This window comes from Rana temporaria, chromosome 6, assembly GCF_905171775.1.
Source record: "Rana temporaria chromosome 6, aRanTem1.1, whole genome shotgun sequence".
Lineage (NCBI taxonomy): Eukaryota > Metazoa > Chordata > Amphibia > Anura > Ranidae > Rana > Rana temporaria.
The window spans coordinates 95823111-95842219 of NC_053494.1; the positions used below are offsets into that span (position 1 = coordinate 95823111).

General features: G+C 47.2%; 1 protein-coding gene across 6 annotated transcripts in view; it reads left to right on the forward strand.

Annotated features, from left to right (window-relative positions):
* The window catches only part of NPRL3 (NPR3 like, GATOR1 complex subunit), a 235483-nt gene that overhangs the window by 177579 nt on the left and 38795 nt on the right, over positions 1-19109 (forward strand). The window lies entirely within an intron of this gene.

Below are 19109 nucleotides of genomic sequence, written 5' to 3' on the forward strand. Positions count from 1 at the left end.
TTAACAAATCCTTGCCAATGTTAGGGTAAAAAGACCGATTGTTGCCTACCTTCAACGCGGTTAACCCTATCTACATGTCTATGCTCCTGAGGAAGTGTTTTTATAACGCGTAACATGTAGAGCGAGCCCTCCTTTTCCTCTGGACCCACCGCCTGGTTACACATCACACAACTAAACTTTTTGATCATACTCTTCTGAGTCTTTTTATGATATAATTGTATTATGTTAATACGAGGGTGATAACCTGTGTGGACCAGTTATTGATTTAATTTCTTTGATTTTATATTTGTAACTGCTTTTATGACATTTCTATAAAATATCTAGTTTCTTATTATACCCATCGTGTGCCTTTAAAGTCCAAAATCAATAGTCTCTAGTCAGAACCCCCTTGATTGCTTAAGGTACCCCCTGCCATGTGTACAGAGTCTGTTGCGGGATCATGGAGTGACGAGTCTAGCTGGTTGGATTTATTTTTCTATACACTTTTTTTTCCTCCTTTTTCTCTCCCCCTTCTAGATTCTTCTCTCTCTGGAAATGCAGACCATGCAATTATAGGATAATTATTATCCTGATAGTATGTTTGACTGATGATCGAGGGCATTACATTACTGTATGTTCTCATTTTTGCAGAGCAGTATTTCAGCCTCTTTTATTGATCGGCTATGTTTTATGTTTGATATTTGCAGGACGCATCCGTGCTACCCACAGAAGTTTGTTGATTCCTCCTCATATTGCATGCCCCCCCCCCCTCCCTCTTTATTTTATGTCTTTCTGTATTTGTGTCTTATATTTTTGTATTGAAATTATCAAAACTTAATAAAAATGTTCAAAGTGCCAACCACAAATAAAATTAATCTGTTCTAGTGGGTCTTTCCTGACAAAAGCCATGGTTCGCAGAGAGCTTCCAAAGCATCAGAGGGATCGCATTGTTAAAAGGCAACAGTCAGGAGAAGGGTACAACATTTTTTTAAGGCATTAGATATACCAAGTGAAGACAGTCATCAAGTGGAGAAAATATGGCACAACAGTGACATTATCAATAACTTGACGTCCATCCAAAATGGAAAAAACAGGTCAGGGAGGCTGCCAAGAGGAGCGGCAGGAATATCTGACAAGTACTTGCTGTGTGGAACATGTGACAACAATCTGCCGTATTCTTCATATGTCTGGGCTATGGGGTAGAGTGACAAGAAAGAAGCCTTTTCTTACGAAGAAAAAAATCCAATAATTTCAAAAGATATGTTTAGCGCAAAAACACTTCACATCACCAAAAAAACACCATACCAACCGTGATGCATGGTGGCAGCAACATGCTTTGGGGCTGTTTTTCTTCAGCTGGAACAAGAGCTTTAACCACTAGCCGACCGCCCACCGCCGTTCTACGTCGGCAAGTTGGCTCGGCTGGGCGAGAGCACGTAGTATAACGTCCTCTCTCCCAGCCGCCACTAGGGCTGCCACTAGGGGCGCACGCGCACCGCCGGAGGCGCGCTCGCCCCCGACTCCCGTGCGTGTGCCCGGCGTACGCGATCGCTCGTTACAGAGCGGGGACCTGGAGCTGTGTGTGTAAACACACAGCTCCCGGTCCTGTCAGCAGGGGAAATGCTGATCTTCGGTTCATACAATGTATGAACCGAGGATCAGTGTTTCCCCTAGTGAGGCCACCCCCCCCCCCACAGTAAGAACACACCCAGGGACATACTTAACCCCTTCCCCGCCCCCTAGTGTTAACCCCTTCACTGCCAGTGGCATTTTTAGAGTAATCCAATGCATTTTTATAGCACTGATCGCTATAAAAATGCCAATGGTCCCAAAAATGTGTCAAAAGTGTCCGAAGTGTCCGCCATAATGTCGCAATACCGGAAAAAAAATCGCTGATCGCCGCCATTACTAGTAAAAAAAATATAATAAAAATGACATAAAAATACCCCCTATTTTGTAAACGCTATAACTTTTGCGCAAACCAATCAATAAACGCTTATTGCGATTTTTTTTTAACGAAAAATATGTAGAAGAAAACGTATCGGCCTAAACTGAGGAAAAAAATAAGTTTTTTTTATATATTTTTGGGGGATATTTATTATAGCAAAATGTAAAAAATATAATTTTTTTTCAAAATTGTCTCTATTTTTGTTTATAGCGCAAAAACTAAAAACCGCAGAGGTGATCAAACACCACCAAAAGAAAGCTCTATTTGTGGGGAAAAAAGGACGCCAATTTTGTTTGGGAGCCACGTCGCACGACCGCGCAATTGTCTGTTAAAGCGACGCAGTCCCGAATCGCAAAAAGTACTCTGGTCTTTGGGCAGCAATATGGTCCGGGGGTTAAGTAGTTAATCAAGGTAGAGGGAATAATGAACAGTTCCAAAACCAGTCAATATTGGCCTAAAACCTTCAGGCTTCTGCTAGAAATCTGAATATGAAGAACTAAGTATTTCAGCACAACGACACAAAGCATACATCCAAATCAACAAAGCAATAGCTTCACCAGAAGAAGATTAAAATTACAACCATGGCAGCTGACTCAGAAAACAGGCTGCAAGTGTGCTTCCATGTCCTCCAGAGCCTGTTCTGTTTTCTATAGTCTGTAGATATTACTCCAAAACATAGGAATACCATCTTGGTACTTTTATTTACACAGTCTGCACATGCATAGATTTGGAGCTGATTGAATTGGCTACACCTAAGTGATGAGCTTGGGATCTCAACCTATTGAGACGTTTTCAGGTGTTTTTTCCTTCCTCAGTGCTGTATAGCAGTGTTTCTCAATGGGGGGGGGGGGGCAATGTGGTTGAGACACATTTTTACCACCCTCAACCATTCTCCCTTTAGCTGCAAAGGCAGTGGCCAGGGTTGAACACATGCTGTAGCCACATTGCTTTGTGGCTGTGGCAGGACCAGCTTGTGGCTACCCTGCTGTGCTGCTTAGTGGTTGCTTGTTCAGCAAGGGTGCCAATCGGAGAACCCTTTACACTTTCTCAATCAATGTAAAGCATTCTCTGATTAGACAAAGTGAAGAGTTGGGGCAGTGTGTTCTCTGGTTAGTGCCCATACCGAACAGACAACCTCCTGTGTTCGCTAAGCAGCAGGGAAGCTGTTTGGCACGGGACCCAGAAGACAGCAGAGATCACTGTGGTAGTTGTAACTGCTACAGCAATTTCCAGCTTCCACAGGAATCCCAAAGTTATGAAACCAGGTACTGGTCTCCAGATTTCTGGTCTGGTACTGGGAAAGTCTTTTCTTCCCATCTTTTGGAAGATCCTCATAATGGATTCCAGGCTCACTGGCTTGGCATGAGTTCTGGTTACACGGCCGGTGAAGGAGTCTTTGTTGTTGGAGTGTTGTCTCCCGATCAGCACTCAGGAATGTCAGATAATCTGACTGTCCCTGCAGAAATCTCATCCAATCTGAATGCAGACAATGCCACAGCGGTGGTGTACATCAACCACCAGGAAGGAACCATATTGATTTCTGTCATGGGGTGACTTTGCGTGTTGGCCATGACCGCCATGTACATCCCAGGTTTGGACAATTGACAGGCAGTTTCCTCAGCTGCCAGTGCCTGGGCCCAGGGTAGTGGTCCCTACAGCTAGAAGTGTTCCAGAACCTAAATCACAGGTTGAGGATCCTAAATGTGGACCACCTTGGCTTCAAAGTTTAACATACTTGACAGGTTTGTTTCTAGGTACAGGTATCCTCGAACAGAGGCAAAAAATGCTCAGATGGCTCCCTGAGATCAGTAAAACCTGGTTGGTTGACCTGCTGGTAAGACTTCTGCTGTATGCTCTGCGTGCTGTGCAAGATCTTCTTCTGTTTCAAGGACTGATTCGCCATCCAGCTTCAGTCACTAGCTTTAAGGGTGTGGCTGTTGAAACCCAGGTTTTAGGAGACCAAGGCATTTTTTTCTCTATAATTTCTATCACACTAAAAGACAGAGGTAGCACTCCTAGCTATCTTTAGACGTGAAAGGAATTCTTTGCTTGGTGTGAGGGGTTTCTTGGGGTTTGCATCTTTTGGAGTCTCTTTTTTGGGATGAATCTTCTCCATCCTGCAGCTGGGTCTGGACCAGCATTTGGCTCTCAGTACTTTTAAAGGTCAGGTTTCAGCACTTTTGTTTGTTTTAAAGACCATTGGCCTCTCACTTTTTGATAAGGACCTCAGTACAGAGAGTTTATCATTTAGCTGTCCTTGTTCCTTCATGAGATCTGAATCTGATTCTCTCTGCGCTTCAAAACTAATCAGGGACATTCCCCTGTCTTCTCTTACACACAGGTATTTTTTAGTGCCATGACCTCTGCAAGACGATTGTCTGAACTGGTGGCCCTATCCTGCAAGGAACCCGGTCTAATTTTGCATAGGAATAAGGTGTTGAGGCCCGAGATTTCCTTTTTGCCTAGGGTAGTTTCTGCCTTTCATCATAATTGGGATATTATTGTTCCTTCTTTCTGTCCACCTCCAGTTCATCGAAAGCAGAAATTACTTTTTTTTTTGTCTGGATGTGGCTGTGAGAGTTGATCTCTCAAGTACAGTTTCCTTCAGAAGAGAGCTACAGCTTCTCATCCCACCATGTTTAGGTGTCTAAAGCCAACCTCCTGTAAGCTTATGGTCTCAAGCATTGGGTTCCATCCTCTCCTGTCTCCAAGATCTGTGAGTTTTTACTGAGCTTTTCAGAATCGAGCAACTGTTTCTCAGATTTTCAAGGCTGCCTGGTCTTTTATTCACACGCTAAGTTCTACTAGGTGGATGTTCAGCTGACTACAATTTTAAGTGTAAGGTCCTACAAGTGATTCTTTTGAGTTACAGGAACTTGCAAATTCTCTATTTTCTCTTAGGTCTGGATTGCTTGTGGGCTTCCTCTATTGCTCGTTGATGGAGACAGAAAATAGTATTTTTGTACTTGTTAAATTCATTTTGTGGAGTACATTTGAGGGGTATAGTTCCATCCCTCTTTGTTCATAATAAAATCACGTTCTAAGTACTATATTAACATTCCAAAACTAGAAACCGTCTGCATACTCTCCTACTGTAAATATGCAATGATTAATCTAAAAAAGCTGCTGTCACCAAAAATTTATAATTTATTGTCCTAAAAATGTATATGTGATGCAGTGCTAACAAACTTAAAGGGTCACTAAAGGATTTTTTTTTTTTAGCTAAATAGCTTCCTTTACCTTACTGCAGTCCTGGTTTCATGTTCTCATTGTTCGTTTTTGCTCTGATGTTGCTGTAATCCTTCTCTGTTCTAAACACTTCCTGGTTGTCTGTTTCCTGATGAAAAAAGTCATGGGAGCTTTCACTCTGTGGTCACTAATTAAGGAGGTGTGATTACTGTGTATCTAAAACCCCTTAGCACCAATCTGTTTCGTTTTACAAACCTTTACTGCCCTGTATTGGCTCTGGTTCTCTGTACATCACAGAAGCAGGAAACGGCATGCAAAAACGAAACTGTAGGTACATTATATGATTGATTTTTATCTGTTTTTAATCATTTTTAAAAGGAATCGGTTAACTATTATGTCTCTATACCCTGTAAACAGTAATTTCAGCAAAAAAAATGTTTTCCTTTACCACTCCTTTAATCAGAACAATGCTTTCAAAATATTAAATATAAAAAGTATTACTACAAACAATCAGTGGAATTAACTGGGCTGACAGAGCAGATAGACCTGTTTTAGGCCAATCAGCGCCACCGGATTCTATTTCACTCTAAATTGTAGCACATGAGCTGTCAGCATACTGGCCTCATCCACTAACTTTTTTTTTTATGAAGCCTCAAGGGTTAACCAATTTCCTCCTCCTCCTCCTCTCTCTTGGCTGAATGGGGTGAGACAAGGATGGGCAAAGAGATCAAAGCTTGCAGCTCTAGCTATCTGTTCTGCGTGCTGTGTCTTTCTAAAGGCCTGTACACACAATCAGATATTCCAACAACAATTGTCCAATGGACATGTTTTTGTCAGATAATCCGACCGTCTGTATGCTCCATCGGACAATTGTCAATTTCCGACCAACAAATGTTGGATGGTCATGCTCTCAAATTGTCCAACAACAAATGTGTTCCGTTGGCTTATCTGATCGTGTGTACACAAATCCGCCGGGCTAAAATCCAAAGTACAAACAAATCCGTCTGTATGCAGAACAAGTTCACGCCCAACGCCCTTTGGAAAAAATTCCACGGATTTGTCTGATGGAAGTGCGATCGTGTGTATGAGGCTTTAGACACAGAGCAGAGAACTGATCCTCCTAATTTACAAAGAGGCTTGCACCCATTTTTGGTAATTAGGTGCAGTATCTGCTTCGTGTTCTAAATTTAGAGTTGTGCTTGCACACTGTGTTCAACCATGGTAATTCGAGATTTTCCTAGCTTGTGACGGAAAATATTAATTATATGAAGACAGGAGGCGAGTATCTTATGCATTATCTTTCTTTAATAATGCCCATAGCAGAAATACAACTTTTTCAGTGATTTCAAGTAGAAACGTTTTACTGAAAGAAAACAGAAAAAACTACAATACCCAGCAGCCCTCAGGCTGGGTCTGCCAATCATGAGGCAGGACAGCCGGTATATAAGGGCTGCCTCCCCCAGAACCTTCCTCTTTCTTGAGGCGAATCAGCAGGGAACCTGGAACAGCGAACAGTTCGAAACACCGGGACCCTGGCAAACTGGAACTTCGGTACAGGATTCAGTCAACGGCATCCCGACTCCAGATCTGGAACGCAGTAGGAACCCCATTTTCCATCTGCGGTGAACTAAAACCCATGGATCGAGACGGGAACATCAATCCCAACGGGGATAGTGAGAACCGAACTCCCGGGACGTATCAGCCTCCGACTTGCGGGATGTGTGATTCAACAGCCTAGAACAAGAGAGACAACATCGTGATAGGGTTGGGTCGGGAGGGAAGATACTCGCCTCCTGTCTTCATATAATTAATATTTTCCGTCACAAGCTAGGAAAATCTCGAATTATACATCAGACAGGAGGCTCATATCTTATGCAAGTTCAAAGCTATAACAATGTATATATAAATGATAATAAACAAAACAACTACAAATTTGACATAGATATGTGTTCCTCCCATCCAAAGTAGATTGGCGGAATGCAATCGGGATGACCAGTCCGTTGCTAGCCGTAAGTCTTAGAGGGAAACCGCCCGGGGTGATGACCTTAGTAGCCACCGCTCCACAGGAGGGATGGGCACCCAACGGGGTTACGTCAAACCCTGCCATTTCCATGACCTACCGTACCCCTCTGGCTAGCGTAGCCGAGGAATCCGGAACTGAGGTTCAACGTAGGAATGAGGAGTTGGGAGAATAGCGAAGATCGCAGCGGGACCGTCAAGGACTTTTAATTTGTATACAGCGGAGTACGCACAGTTGTGGGTGCGCGGGGAAGAACGGGTAGAAAACCGATTGAAGTCCCGTCGCTGTCCTACGCACGACGGAAAAAACTGACTCTCCGAGGCGAGATCTGATGCTTGGAATGCCCAACGCCGTGACGCCCGAGACACGTCTGACGGAATCAGACACGAGAGGACAGTAAGCTTGACAGACAATAACCTCAAGACAGAGTGAGATTGTCCCCCCAGTCCGAGCGCGTGGTCAGGACCTGCGGTCACATCCCAAGAGTGCTGATACTTTGGGCGTGATGGGCGTTGAAACTCAACGCTCTCCCAAGTCGGTACACCATGGATGGTCACCCACCGGAAGCAAGTCTACAAGGAAGCGGTAGACTGAGATCGCAGAGCGATAGACGATAGGGGAGCTATAGGACCTCCCAGGTTCAAAAGAGTCCACCAGATAATTGGTCCCTACAGACAGACGCCTGCATGAGATCAACCTGTTGGTGATCACACCAACCAATCTAGAGTCCCCGGCTGATCGAGATGCCGATCTAGTCCCGAGGCCCAAGGCAAGGAGATCCCTAGCCATACCTGAAAGGTCGCTGTCCGCGACCGGCACCCCGAAGCCGACCATGCGAGGAGAAGTATGATGTGCATCGTGAGTAGAGGGTGCAGATCCCCATTCAGACTGGCGAGGAGCTGAGGGGAGTGAGGAAGCAACCTGGGGAGATCCACAGACATCCCCAGAAGGAGGGGAAACCATGGTTGCGTCGGTCACCGCGGAGTGACCCGCACGACGGATGCTCTCAGGTTCGTAATGTGGGAGCTGATGGTTGAAACGAGAGAAGAGGATCTCAAGAGTGAGCGAGGGCCAGGAACACTGACCGGCGCAGTCGCCAATCGCTGGAATCGGTCGGGTAACGAAAAATTCCAATCTGCCACCACATTGGAAGTGCCTGGGGTATATTCCGCAACCGGAACGATGTTGCGTTCCGGGCAGAAGTGCCCGAGATCTTGCTAGATCCGCTAGGATTCTGGGTCCCCCAAGCGATGGCCGTACTGGACAGCGGTTACGTTGTCCATACGCAAGAACACACCGTAGTAGGACTTATGTGGCAGTAGCCTGATGGCAAGAAGGTCGCCACGAGCTCTACGTGTTGACGTGCAGCAGAGACTCCACCGTGGACCACGTCCCTCCTGTGGCCGAGGGACCGCATCGAGTACCCCAGCCCAGGCGGTTGGCATCCAGCGCTATGACGAATCCGTCGTGGAGTTGAAGGTGGTCTTGCCGTTCGCCGGCCTGACGTAATCACCACCGTAGTTCAATCATGGCTTCTGTGTCCAAAGCGCCTTCGTCTGCACAGTGAAGCTCCTAGCAAAGACGCAGATTCTGAGTCTCTGAAAGGCTCGATAGCGAAGAGAGGCTGGAAAAATGGCCTGGATTAACGCCGATAACAGGCCGATCAGGCGAGGCAGTCCGCTTGATGACACCCGTTGTTGGCCCAGCACGAAACTGATCTCTTGCAGATGGCGGCCGATTGGTCATGGGTAGTCGAAGGATCGCTAGGTTGGTGTCCACCAAGAACCCCAAAAACTCTATCTCCTGAGATGGGGAGAGGATAGACTCCCCGTGATCTATGGGGAGTTGTCCGGGAGGCGTGTTCGTTCGCCAGGCGAGCCATTAAGAGTAGGTCGTCCAGGTAGATAACCAACCCCACTCCTCTGTTCTGCAGAGTGCCGCCACCGTATTCAGTAAGTAGGTGATATTTCTCAGTTACCATTGGGCGATAACCGCCACCACTTTCCTGACCAGGAAGATGCTGCTGAGGGAACCCGGAGAGAGCGGGTCCGTCTTTATTATTGCTGATTGAACCATAAGGTCCAGCAATTCGTTGTCTAATAGGGCGGTGTTCAGGTTTGACAACCGAGTGGGAAGAGGGACTAGGTCCATGTCTGGCACTATAACCCTGATAGACCGCTACTGTACTGTGTTAGACTTTTAATGACGTTAGGGCTCTATTCCAACCTAGATAAAGCCCAATCGTCTTGATCCCGACTAACATGCCCTTGGCGGTCGGTCCGGGATCTGATTCGGCTAGGTGGGACAGCTGGGGAACAAGCCTTATTAAGATTGAGCGGCGGTGACCTGTCGGACACGTAGTGTCCACGCCTCCCAGGAGGCACTGCCCATTGGGCCCAGCCCTTAATTTGGGATAGGTCCATCGGCTGTTCAGCGGCGGTAGCCTGCTCACTAAGGGGTGGGATGTTGGTGATAGGTCCAAACGCCCTAAGACCCTGGCCTGTATGGTCCGAAGGACCTCTGTATTCCCATCTTTGGGATACTTCCCGTGCTTGGTGAGATACCTCCAGAGTTCGGGGTCCACCTGGGAGTGTGAACAACCTTATATGGCAATGGAAGGGGGCATTACGCCCTTAATATGTTTCGGTGAGCTTTACCGACTGATCTCCGGGTCCAGTATATATAATCTAATGGGTCACCTCGTATAGAGGTGCCCAGTCACCGGAGTGTGGATGGCAAATCGCCCCCGGATCTACAATGGCTCCCCACGAGAGTGTATAATGTGTCACCCTGGGATACAGGGTTGGCGTCGCCATGGAGCGCCATGTGCCCACTGCTCTAACAATCATCATCATTTTCATCCTCAGACTCAAGGTGTTAGCCGCCTCGGACTCCGCGGACGACTCTGGAAGAGTCCACGAGTGGGTCTGGCTTAGTCCGTCTAACGGAACGTTGCCTCTGCATGTGCATCTCCCCGAGGCTCGGGGGTCGATCGGAGTCTGGGAGAGCAGTGGGTCGGCAGTCCTGGGAGGGTACTGCCTGGGGCATATTATTTACTTCCCCTGCCGGGGAGTCGAGGGCCACAGAAAACGTGGCGGCGTTTGGGACGCCTAGCCCTTCTTAGGGGCGGTAGACCGTGCCGGATGGTCCGGACAAATGGGGTGTAGGCGGGTTGGGGTAACCGACGCCACGGCCGTTTAGGCTGGTCTACCTCTCAGGTTTGGAACCTGTGTAGTATTGTCGACACTGGGTCTACTAAGGACTGTGTCCACCCTGCAGGGGCACCAGCAGGATAAGGTCCTGTAGCATAGTAGAAAATGGGAATTTTTTTTACAGAAACATGCCATAATATTTATTTATTGTATAATATATTTAGATATTTGTATAAGTCATTATAATGTATTTATATATTTGCATAATTTATTATATTGTATAATCTAGTTATAAATTTATATTATTTTAGTTATATATTTTATAATTTATTTGTAAAAGTTTTAAATTTATTTATATGTAATAGTATATGTATTTATTATTTATTTACTCATTTATTTACAAGGATATATTCCAGGGGAATAAATTCCCCAGAAACAAAGATGTGTATTATACAATATGTTGCAGGAGTGACAGGTGCGGATCCGGTGAGGGGAGAGATCCCTCACAACAAGGGAAACTGACGAGGACCCGTGTCCTGTACAGTACACCGCACTTCCGCACACTGGCTTAGTGATGCAGGGGGGGGGGCGAGGTCCGGGTATCGAGGCCGTAGTCTCGCGAGACTACGGCCTCGACGCGATTTGCGAAGATCACACGGATCTAAACAGAGCGCTGCTGTCCTTACAGCCGCACGCTCACACTGGCGTAGCGGCGAAGGGGAACGACATCTTAGCTCATGGGAGCGTAATCTCGCGAGATTACGTCTCCCGAGCTGTGATTGGAGGACGCAGGGCCTGCAGGACACGCCTGCATCAACCGCGCTGTCGAATCGCGCAACAAGCGCGATTGGTGGAGACAGGCCCGCACTGCCACGCCCCCCTCAGGGACGAGACGCTCTGAGGAGAGGGCGCGCGGCGTCCGGAGAAGGAGAAGAAGGGAGGTAGGGAAGGCGCCAAGATGTTAAAATGGCGCTGTCCTACCTCCAGTCAGAAACTGCGCATAGTGTGCTGGAGCGCGCCGGGATGGGATGCGCATCGGCCAAAGCCCAACCGGGAGGCCGGAATGGAGTACAATGCAAGGGAGACAAACCAAGGAAAACGAGCAACAGTTTTTCAAAGGAATAACCATTAAAAGCGCAATAATGAGTTCCATAATTGTACAAAAATGTACACAGTAGTGGGGAGAGCCGCGTCCCTTACAAAACGGAAGTTACATACCAAACGACATCCATCAGTAAATAAAATAAAATTAAAATAATCAATAAAATCATCAATAAAATTACATCTAAAGTAAAATTAAATGAAATGAAATAAAATAAATAAAGGCGCACCGCAGATAGTGAAAAACTATCCACAATGCCACAGATGTCTATATGATAAATCAAGAAATTATAAATCAAGATATTAACAGAACAATAACACATAGAAATACTTATCTCTGCCATGAGCAGAAAGAAAGAGGAAGGTTCTGGGGGAGGCAGCCCTTATATACCGGCTGTCCTGCCTCATGATTGGCAGACCCAGCCTGAGGGCTGCTGGGTATTGTAGTTTTTTCTGTTTTCTTTCAGTAAAACGTTTCTACTTGAAATCACTGAAAAAGTTGTATTTCTGCTATGGGCATTATTAAAGAAAGATAATGCATAAGATATGAGCCTCCTGTCTGATGTATAATTCGGTTTTAACCCTATATATGCATCTTTGCAGTGCTTATCACTTTTTTTAATTATACACATGAACATTGCTTTGCTGTTTTTAGATGACATATAGCAATTTCAGGTACATATAAAAGCTACCTGCCACAGACAAAAAATACCCCCAGATGTACTGAATAGTCTGCGGTTATACTATTCTTTCACCACCTTCTAGGCTGCAATCTGATTGTACAGTCTATTTTACCTTCACAATGCATGATGTTGGTAAGGCTGGATGGGCATTGTTTAAGGAGAATCAGACTGAATTAATACACATTGGGCTAGATTCACGTAGAGTTACGCCGGCGTATCAGTAGATACGCCGTCGTAACTCTGAATTTACGCCGTCGTAAATTTAAGCATATTCTGGAAACCAGATGCGCTTAAATTAGGCTAAGATACGAGCGGCGTAAGTCTCTTACGCCGTCGTATCTTAGGGTGCATATTTACGCTGGCCGCTAGGTGGCGCTTCCGTCGTTTTCGGCTTAGAATATGCAAATTACCTAGATACGCCGATTCACAAACGTACATGCGCCCGGCGGTATTTTTTTACGTTGTTTGCGTAAGGCTTTTTCGGCGGAACGTTGCTCCTGCTTCTATGAGGCGCACGTAATGTTAAGTATGGACGTCGTTCCCGCTTCGATTTTTGATGTTGTTTGCGTAAGTCGTTCGCGAATAGGGCTGGACGTAATTTACGTTCACGTCAAAACCAATACGTTGTTGCGGCGTACTTGGGAGCAATGCACACTGGGATATGTACACGGACGGCGCATGCGCCGTTCGTAAAAAAACGTCAATCAGGTCATCATACATTAACATAAAACACGCTCCCCCTTCCACATTTGAATTAGGCGGGCTTACGCCGGCCCATTTACGCTACGCCGCCGCAACTTACGGAGCAAGTGCTTTGTGAATAGTGCACTCCCCAGTCTAAGTTGCGGAGGCGTAGCGTAAATAACATACGCTACGCCCGCACAAAGATACGCTGCCCTTACTGAATCTAGCCCATTATTTTTTGGATATATTTTACTCATGTATTCTTATTAGGTCTTTATTTTACGTGTGTAGGTAGATGTATTATTATTATTTTTGCACAGTATTTTACTTCAGTGATGAACTGAAATGGTATCCTTTGTCTGAGGTTTTTGTATATTGATTATCTAGTCATTACCTGACATGAATTTTTATACATTCAATACTATTGCCTATTGGATACTTGGTTTACCTATGATCTGATGAGGGATGAAATTATGTTGTACCTGGACCTCTTAGCAGTGGTGTGGCACATCAATTTCCATTTTTGTTACATTGCTCTACCAGCCAAGGAATTTGTGGAGGTCCTCTGGGGTGTAGAAACCACCTGCCCATGAACCAGTATATTGGTATCAACCGTAAACTGATTGTAAAGGCTTGTGTTTTTTTTTAAATAACATACTCCTCTGTGCAGTTGGTTTTGCACAGAGCCGCCTGGATCCTCCTCTTCTTGGGTCACTCTTTGCTGCTCCTAGTCCCTCCCTCCTTTGAGTGCCCCTCAGCCAGCAGCTTGCTACGGGGGTGTGTCACCCAAGCCAAGTCAAAGCTCTGTGTATCCATTCAGACATGGAGCCCTGACCTGGTCCCGCCCCCTCTTTTCTCTGATTGGCTGACTGACTTTGACAGCCACGGGAGCCAATAACGCCGCTGCTCTGTCCTCAGCCAATCTGGAGGAGTGTACTGGATGGCTGAGGGGATCATAGACATCACTAGTGAGCGAAGGAGCTCAGGTAGGTAATTGGGGGGTGCTGGGGAGGCTGCTACACACAGTTTTTTTTATCTTAATGCATAGAATGCATTAAGTAAAAAAAAACCTTCTGCCGTTATAACTCGAGTAAATTGCAAAGTGACCCATTTATACTTAACCACTTTCATACAGGGCAATTATACACCCTCCTACCCAGACCAACTTTCAGCTTTCCGCGCTGTTACACTTTGAATGAGCGGTCATGCTACACTGTACCCAAACTAAAAAAAAAATTGTTCCCACAAATAGAGCTTTCTTTTGGTGGTATTTGATTACCTCTGGGATTTTAATTTTCTGCAAAAAAATAAACAAATTTTGAAAAAAAAAGTTTGTTTTTTGTTTCAGTTACAAAACATTGTAAATAAGTACGTTTTCTCCTTTACTGATGGGCACTGATGGTACTGCACTGACGGGCACCGATGAGGTGGCACTGATGGGCACTAATATGCAGCACTGTTAGGTGGCACTGATGGGCGACACGGATGGGCACTGATGGGCGGCACGGATGGGCGGCACGGATGGTCACTGATGGGCGGCACGGATGGGCACGGATGGGCGGCATGGATGGGCACTGATAGGTGGCACTGATGTACTGTAATGTGTTGTATTAATGGATGCCAATCAGTGCCAAACAATAATGCCTGCCAATCAGTGATGCCCATTGTGGGCACTGATTGGCATCCATTGTGGGCACTGATTGGCATCCATTATTTCTGATTGGTATCCCTGGTGGTCTAGGGTGGCATACCTGTGGTGGGCATCCTTGGGGGGGGCTGCGCTGATCAATCAGCATAAACCCACCCGATCGGCTCTCCTCTACTCGTGTCTAACACAGGCTTTTCCTGTTTACATCGTGATCAGCCGTGATTGGACACGGCTGATCACGTGGTAGAGTCTCCGACGGTAGAGTCTCCTATATCGGTGTTGTGGGTTGTCAGACTGACACCCTGCAACAACGATCGCCGTGATGCGTGCCCCCGGGGGCGCGCAGCCAGTCAATATCCTAAAGACGTCATTTGACGTCCAGTCAGGGTATTGAAACCACTTTGCCGCCGTCATTTTGCTATATGGCGGGCGGCAAGTTGTTAAAGCGGAAATTCACCCAAAAGGGTAAGTTCTGCTTGTTTGCCTCCTCCCTTGTTCCTCCCCCGTTCCTCTGCCACATTTAGCACTTAGTTTTCTCTTATCGTCCATGGACGGACACAGCTCCTTAAATCTTGACAATTGGGTTATGTTCCCTGATTACAGGAGAGGACTAGGCAGAAACATGTTAGATAATTAAAAATATTATGTTTACCATGCTGGGGTCTGACTTGCGGCCTATTGTGGCCACTGCTCTGGGGTCTCAGTCGCTCTCGGAGTGAGCATTTTGCCCCAGACAGTGGAGCACCGTCTCTCCCGAAGATATAGCGGACTTGTTAGTCCAGGGCCTCATATAGGTCTGTGATGCTTCATTGAATGCTGCGCCCTTGTTATCCAGGGCTTCTGTTTTTGGTTTTCTGCACACGGTGGTGTAGTGGTTAATCCCATTACTTGTCAGCAAGAGAGTCATTGATTCGTTTCCAGACGCTGACAAGCATCCCAGATAGCTCAATGGGAAGCGTTAATGCCAGACACAGAAGGTCCCAGGTTCAAGCCCAGGTCCGGACACGTGCGTTCCGCTCTCCTGTCCGTAAGTGACGTTTGGGAGTATCAGCTTAACGCTCCAATCTGTGTCTCTCCCTGCGTCTGCGTGGGTTTCCTCCGGGTACTCCGGTTTCCTCCTACCCTCCAAAGACATGTGTGCATACACTTCCATAATATACATACACACTTTGTGTATGTATTTTTAAAGGCCTCCCAGGCCGCCAAGGGCTCAGCTGGGGGACTAATCCGTCCCTGGGCGATCACGCCGGCACCCAAATCCTGCCAATGTATGTAGCCTTCCCTCTCTGCTCTAGGTGGGGGAGCGGTTTACAGGTTCACAATTCAGTGAACCTCCCTACTCTCTGACCAGTGGGTCTGCGAGGTGGTCTCTTCGGAGTACTAGATAGGGTTTACACCTATTCACAGAACAGAGTTCTTTCCTCGTGTCTTCCTCGCCCCGGCTTGTCGGTCTGCTTAGGGCAGTGTGGGACTTGCTAAGCTGTGGGGTAATTTTACCTTTCCTGCAGGACGGGAGTTTTGGGGCTTTCTACAGGCCCCCGGCTCTGAATACTTTTGTGAACATTGGGTAGTTCCGCAGGGACGCATACATGCGTGTCCCGTTTTGCACATGTCACAGAATTTTCTGTGCTTCATGATGGGGAGGGCTTCTGTCAGTCTGTGGCCCTCCCTTTTGAGCTGGCGTCAGCACCAAGGGTTTTCACCTAGGAGCTCGTGATTATCCTAACTTGTTGGGACAGCGAGGCTTTGCCTCGTGGGCTACTTGTTCAATCTTCTTCTGAGAACAGCTTCTGTCTCAGACCTAGTGGATATGTTTATAGCCATTCAGACCCTCCGAAATTTCGGGTGGGTGCTAAACATTTAGAGCCGGTCCTGGTTCCGACTCAACGGTGGAGTATCTAAGGTTGATCCGGACTCCTCGGTGGCGAAGGTCCTTCTTCCCCTGGAGAACTTGCAGACACTTCAGCCTGCGGTGAAGGTATTGGCATCATGCTATCGGTCTCCTCTCCGGGTACATGCAGGTCCGGGGCCTGTGGGTAGCCTCCTTCGAGGCGGTACTGTATGCCCAGTTCCACACTCGGGTTTTCCAGGGGAAATACTGTCCAGGTGGTAAACATTTTCTTGTCTCTGAAATCGTCTGATTCAGGTGCGCCACCTAGTCAGTCTTTCTGAGATGGTGACGGAAAACCCCCGACTCTTCGGCCCAAGAAGTTGTTTCTTCCTTCCAGTGGTCGGTGTTTACGACGGACGCGGGTTGTGGGGACACCTGGGGGGGTCCAGTCGGCCCTAAATCGCTGGACTTGCGCCGGACCTATGGTCACACCTCCTTGAATGTGTCTGCTCTCGTCTGATCTTGGTAGCTACCCAGGGCTGGTTAGTACCTGGGTGGGAGGCCGCCTGGGTGCTGTGGACCCTACTGTTCATTGTCCTACTATTTGGGTGATCAGGCTTTGATTCTCCTTGTGTTCGAGGAGGTTGCATGGTCGTTCGATCTGGATTCAGCTGACAACACCACGACTGTGGCTTCAGTCTACCATCAGGTATACCGGCAGGCGGACTACTGGAGTCACCTGATGCTGGACCAGGTTGACTGTTTTTTTGTGCTTAGGGGTGTTTCGGCTCCCTTGCAGGAAGTGAGTCTCACAGGGCAGGAGAGATTATAGCTCCTGGATCTCCTGGCAGGTCGTCTCCACCGCAGGGGTGTCGAAGTTGGTGGCCAGGTCTAGTGCTCTGGTACTGAAGCGTAAGTCACACTGGTGACCCTGTGGGGTCTGTATCGGCGGCTTTATGCCGTTCCTCCATTGTTGCTTACTCGGCTGCTCCATAGAGTGGAGGCTGAGGAGAATCCCGATGTTTCTAATCGCTCCAGATTGGCCTTGGCATCCTCGGTACGCCGATTTCGGGCGCCTCATAGCGGCGGTACCCTGGCGGTCGTCAGGGCGAGAGGTCCTTCTGTCTCGAGGTCCCATACTTCCTCCTGTTGTACAGTCACTGACTTGCTCAACATGGCTGTTGGTAGCCAGATTTTAAGAGACCGGGGTCTGTCCGACTTGGTCATCTCAACCATGCTGAGGGCACAGTAGTCTTCCGGAAAGATCTACAGTCGCACCTGGCAAACCTACATCTCTGGTGCGAAGAGATGAAGTGCCGTCCACGGACGTACTCGGTGGCCAGGGTCCTGCTGTTTTTACAGCTTGGAGTGGATCTCAAATTGCTTAAAGCACCGTTTGGGGGCTGATTTCAGCCTTGGCTGTGTTCTTTCGTGGCCTTTTTGGGGCCCGTTTCCTTGCGGGTACCTCTTCGTGCAGGGGGTTTGTCATATACTTTCCCCTCTTGGCCTATCTCTTCCCCCATGAGTTTTGACTCTGGTGCTCTCGGTTCTTCAGGAACCTTCCTTTTGGAAACATCAGAGAGATTTTCTCTTGACACTATCTCAGAAGGTGACCCTTTTCTTCTGTTAGAGGGGTCTGAATAAGTACATTGTTCTTCAATCCTTATGCCCTCGGCCGGCGCATCCTACGGAGGTGGCTTTTTTTTATACTTTAGGTGTGGTATGTGCTTTGCGGGTGTACCTGCCTGCTACGCCTCCGTTTTCGAGATCTGGCCCTCTTTTGTGTCAGTGTCTGTCCCACAAAGGGCCTGGTGGTCTCGTCGACCACCCTGTCTCGATGGATCTGGCAGACCATCATACAGGCCTATGCTCTTAGGGGTCGGGCCCCCCTTTTCCGGTCGCGGCACTTTCGACCAGGGCACCTGGTGCTTTCTGGGTTTTTCCAACATCATGCATCGGTGTCACAGGTGTGGGGGCGGCGACTTGGTCGTCCGTTCACGTTTTTTCCAAAATGTACTTGGATGATGTAAATGCATCTTCCGATGCTGCTTTCGGTCGCTAGCTTTTGCAGGCGGCCGTTTAAAGTTGCACCTTGTTTTGGGGTGAAGTTAAAATTGGTTTTACTGATATTTCCCACCCCTCGTTTTGACACTGCTTGGGGACATCCCACTTGTCAAGATTTAAGGAGCTGTGTCCGTCCATGGACGATAAGAGAAAATAGGATTTTTTTGTACTCACCGTAAAATCCTTTTCTCTGTCGTCCATGGACGGACACAGCTCCTACCTCCTTTTTAGGTATGTACTACTTGTTACGATCTGAGGCTGCAGTGAGGAGGGTTATGTCTGGAGGGACCGCCTCACTGCAGGGGCTGTTTAACTCTGTTAATGTAACATGTATTTTTAATTATCTAACATGTTTCTGCCTAGTCCTCTCTTGTAAACAAGGAACATAACCCACTTGTCAAGATTTAAGGAGCTGTGTCCGTCCATGGACGACAGAGAAAAGGATTTTTTTTTTGAGCGAGGAGTGGATACCTGGTTTTAACAGGTACCCACACTCACTTCTGCCCAGATCCCCATAGTGTTGAAAGCAGAAGCTCCCAATGCCCCGCAGCCTGCTGGGACCACAAAGTTCAGCATGGCTCGCACATGCTCAGTGGGAAGCCAGCTGTGAAGCCACAAGGCCCGAATATAGATATATATATAGAGAGAGAGAATTAAATATGTATGAAAAAATCTATAAAAAAATATATATATATATATATACCGTATTTATCGGGGTATTGCGCGCTCCGGCGTATAGCGCGCACCCCTAAAGTGGACCCGACATTCCTGTAAAAAACATTTTAGTACTTAGTTTTGGTGTCTTGCGCG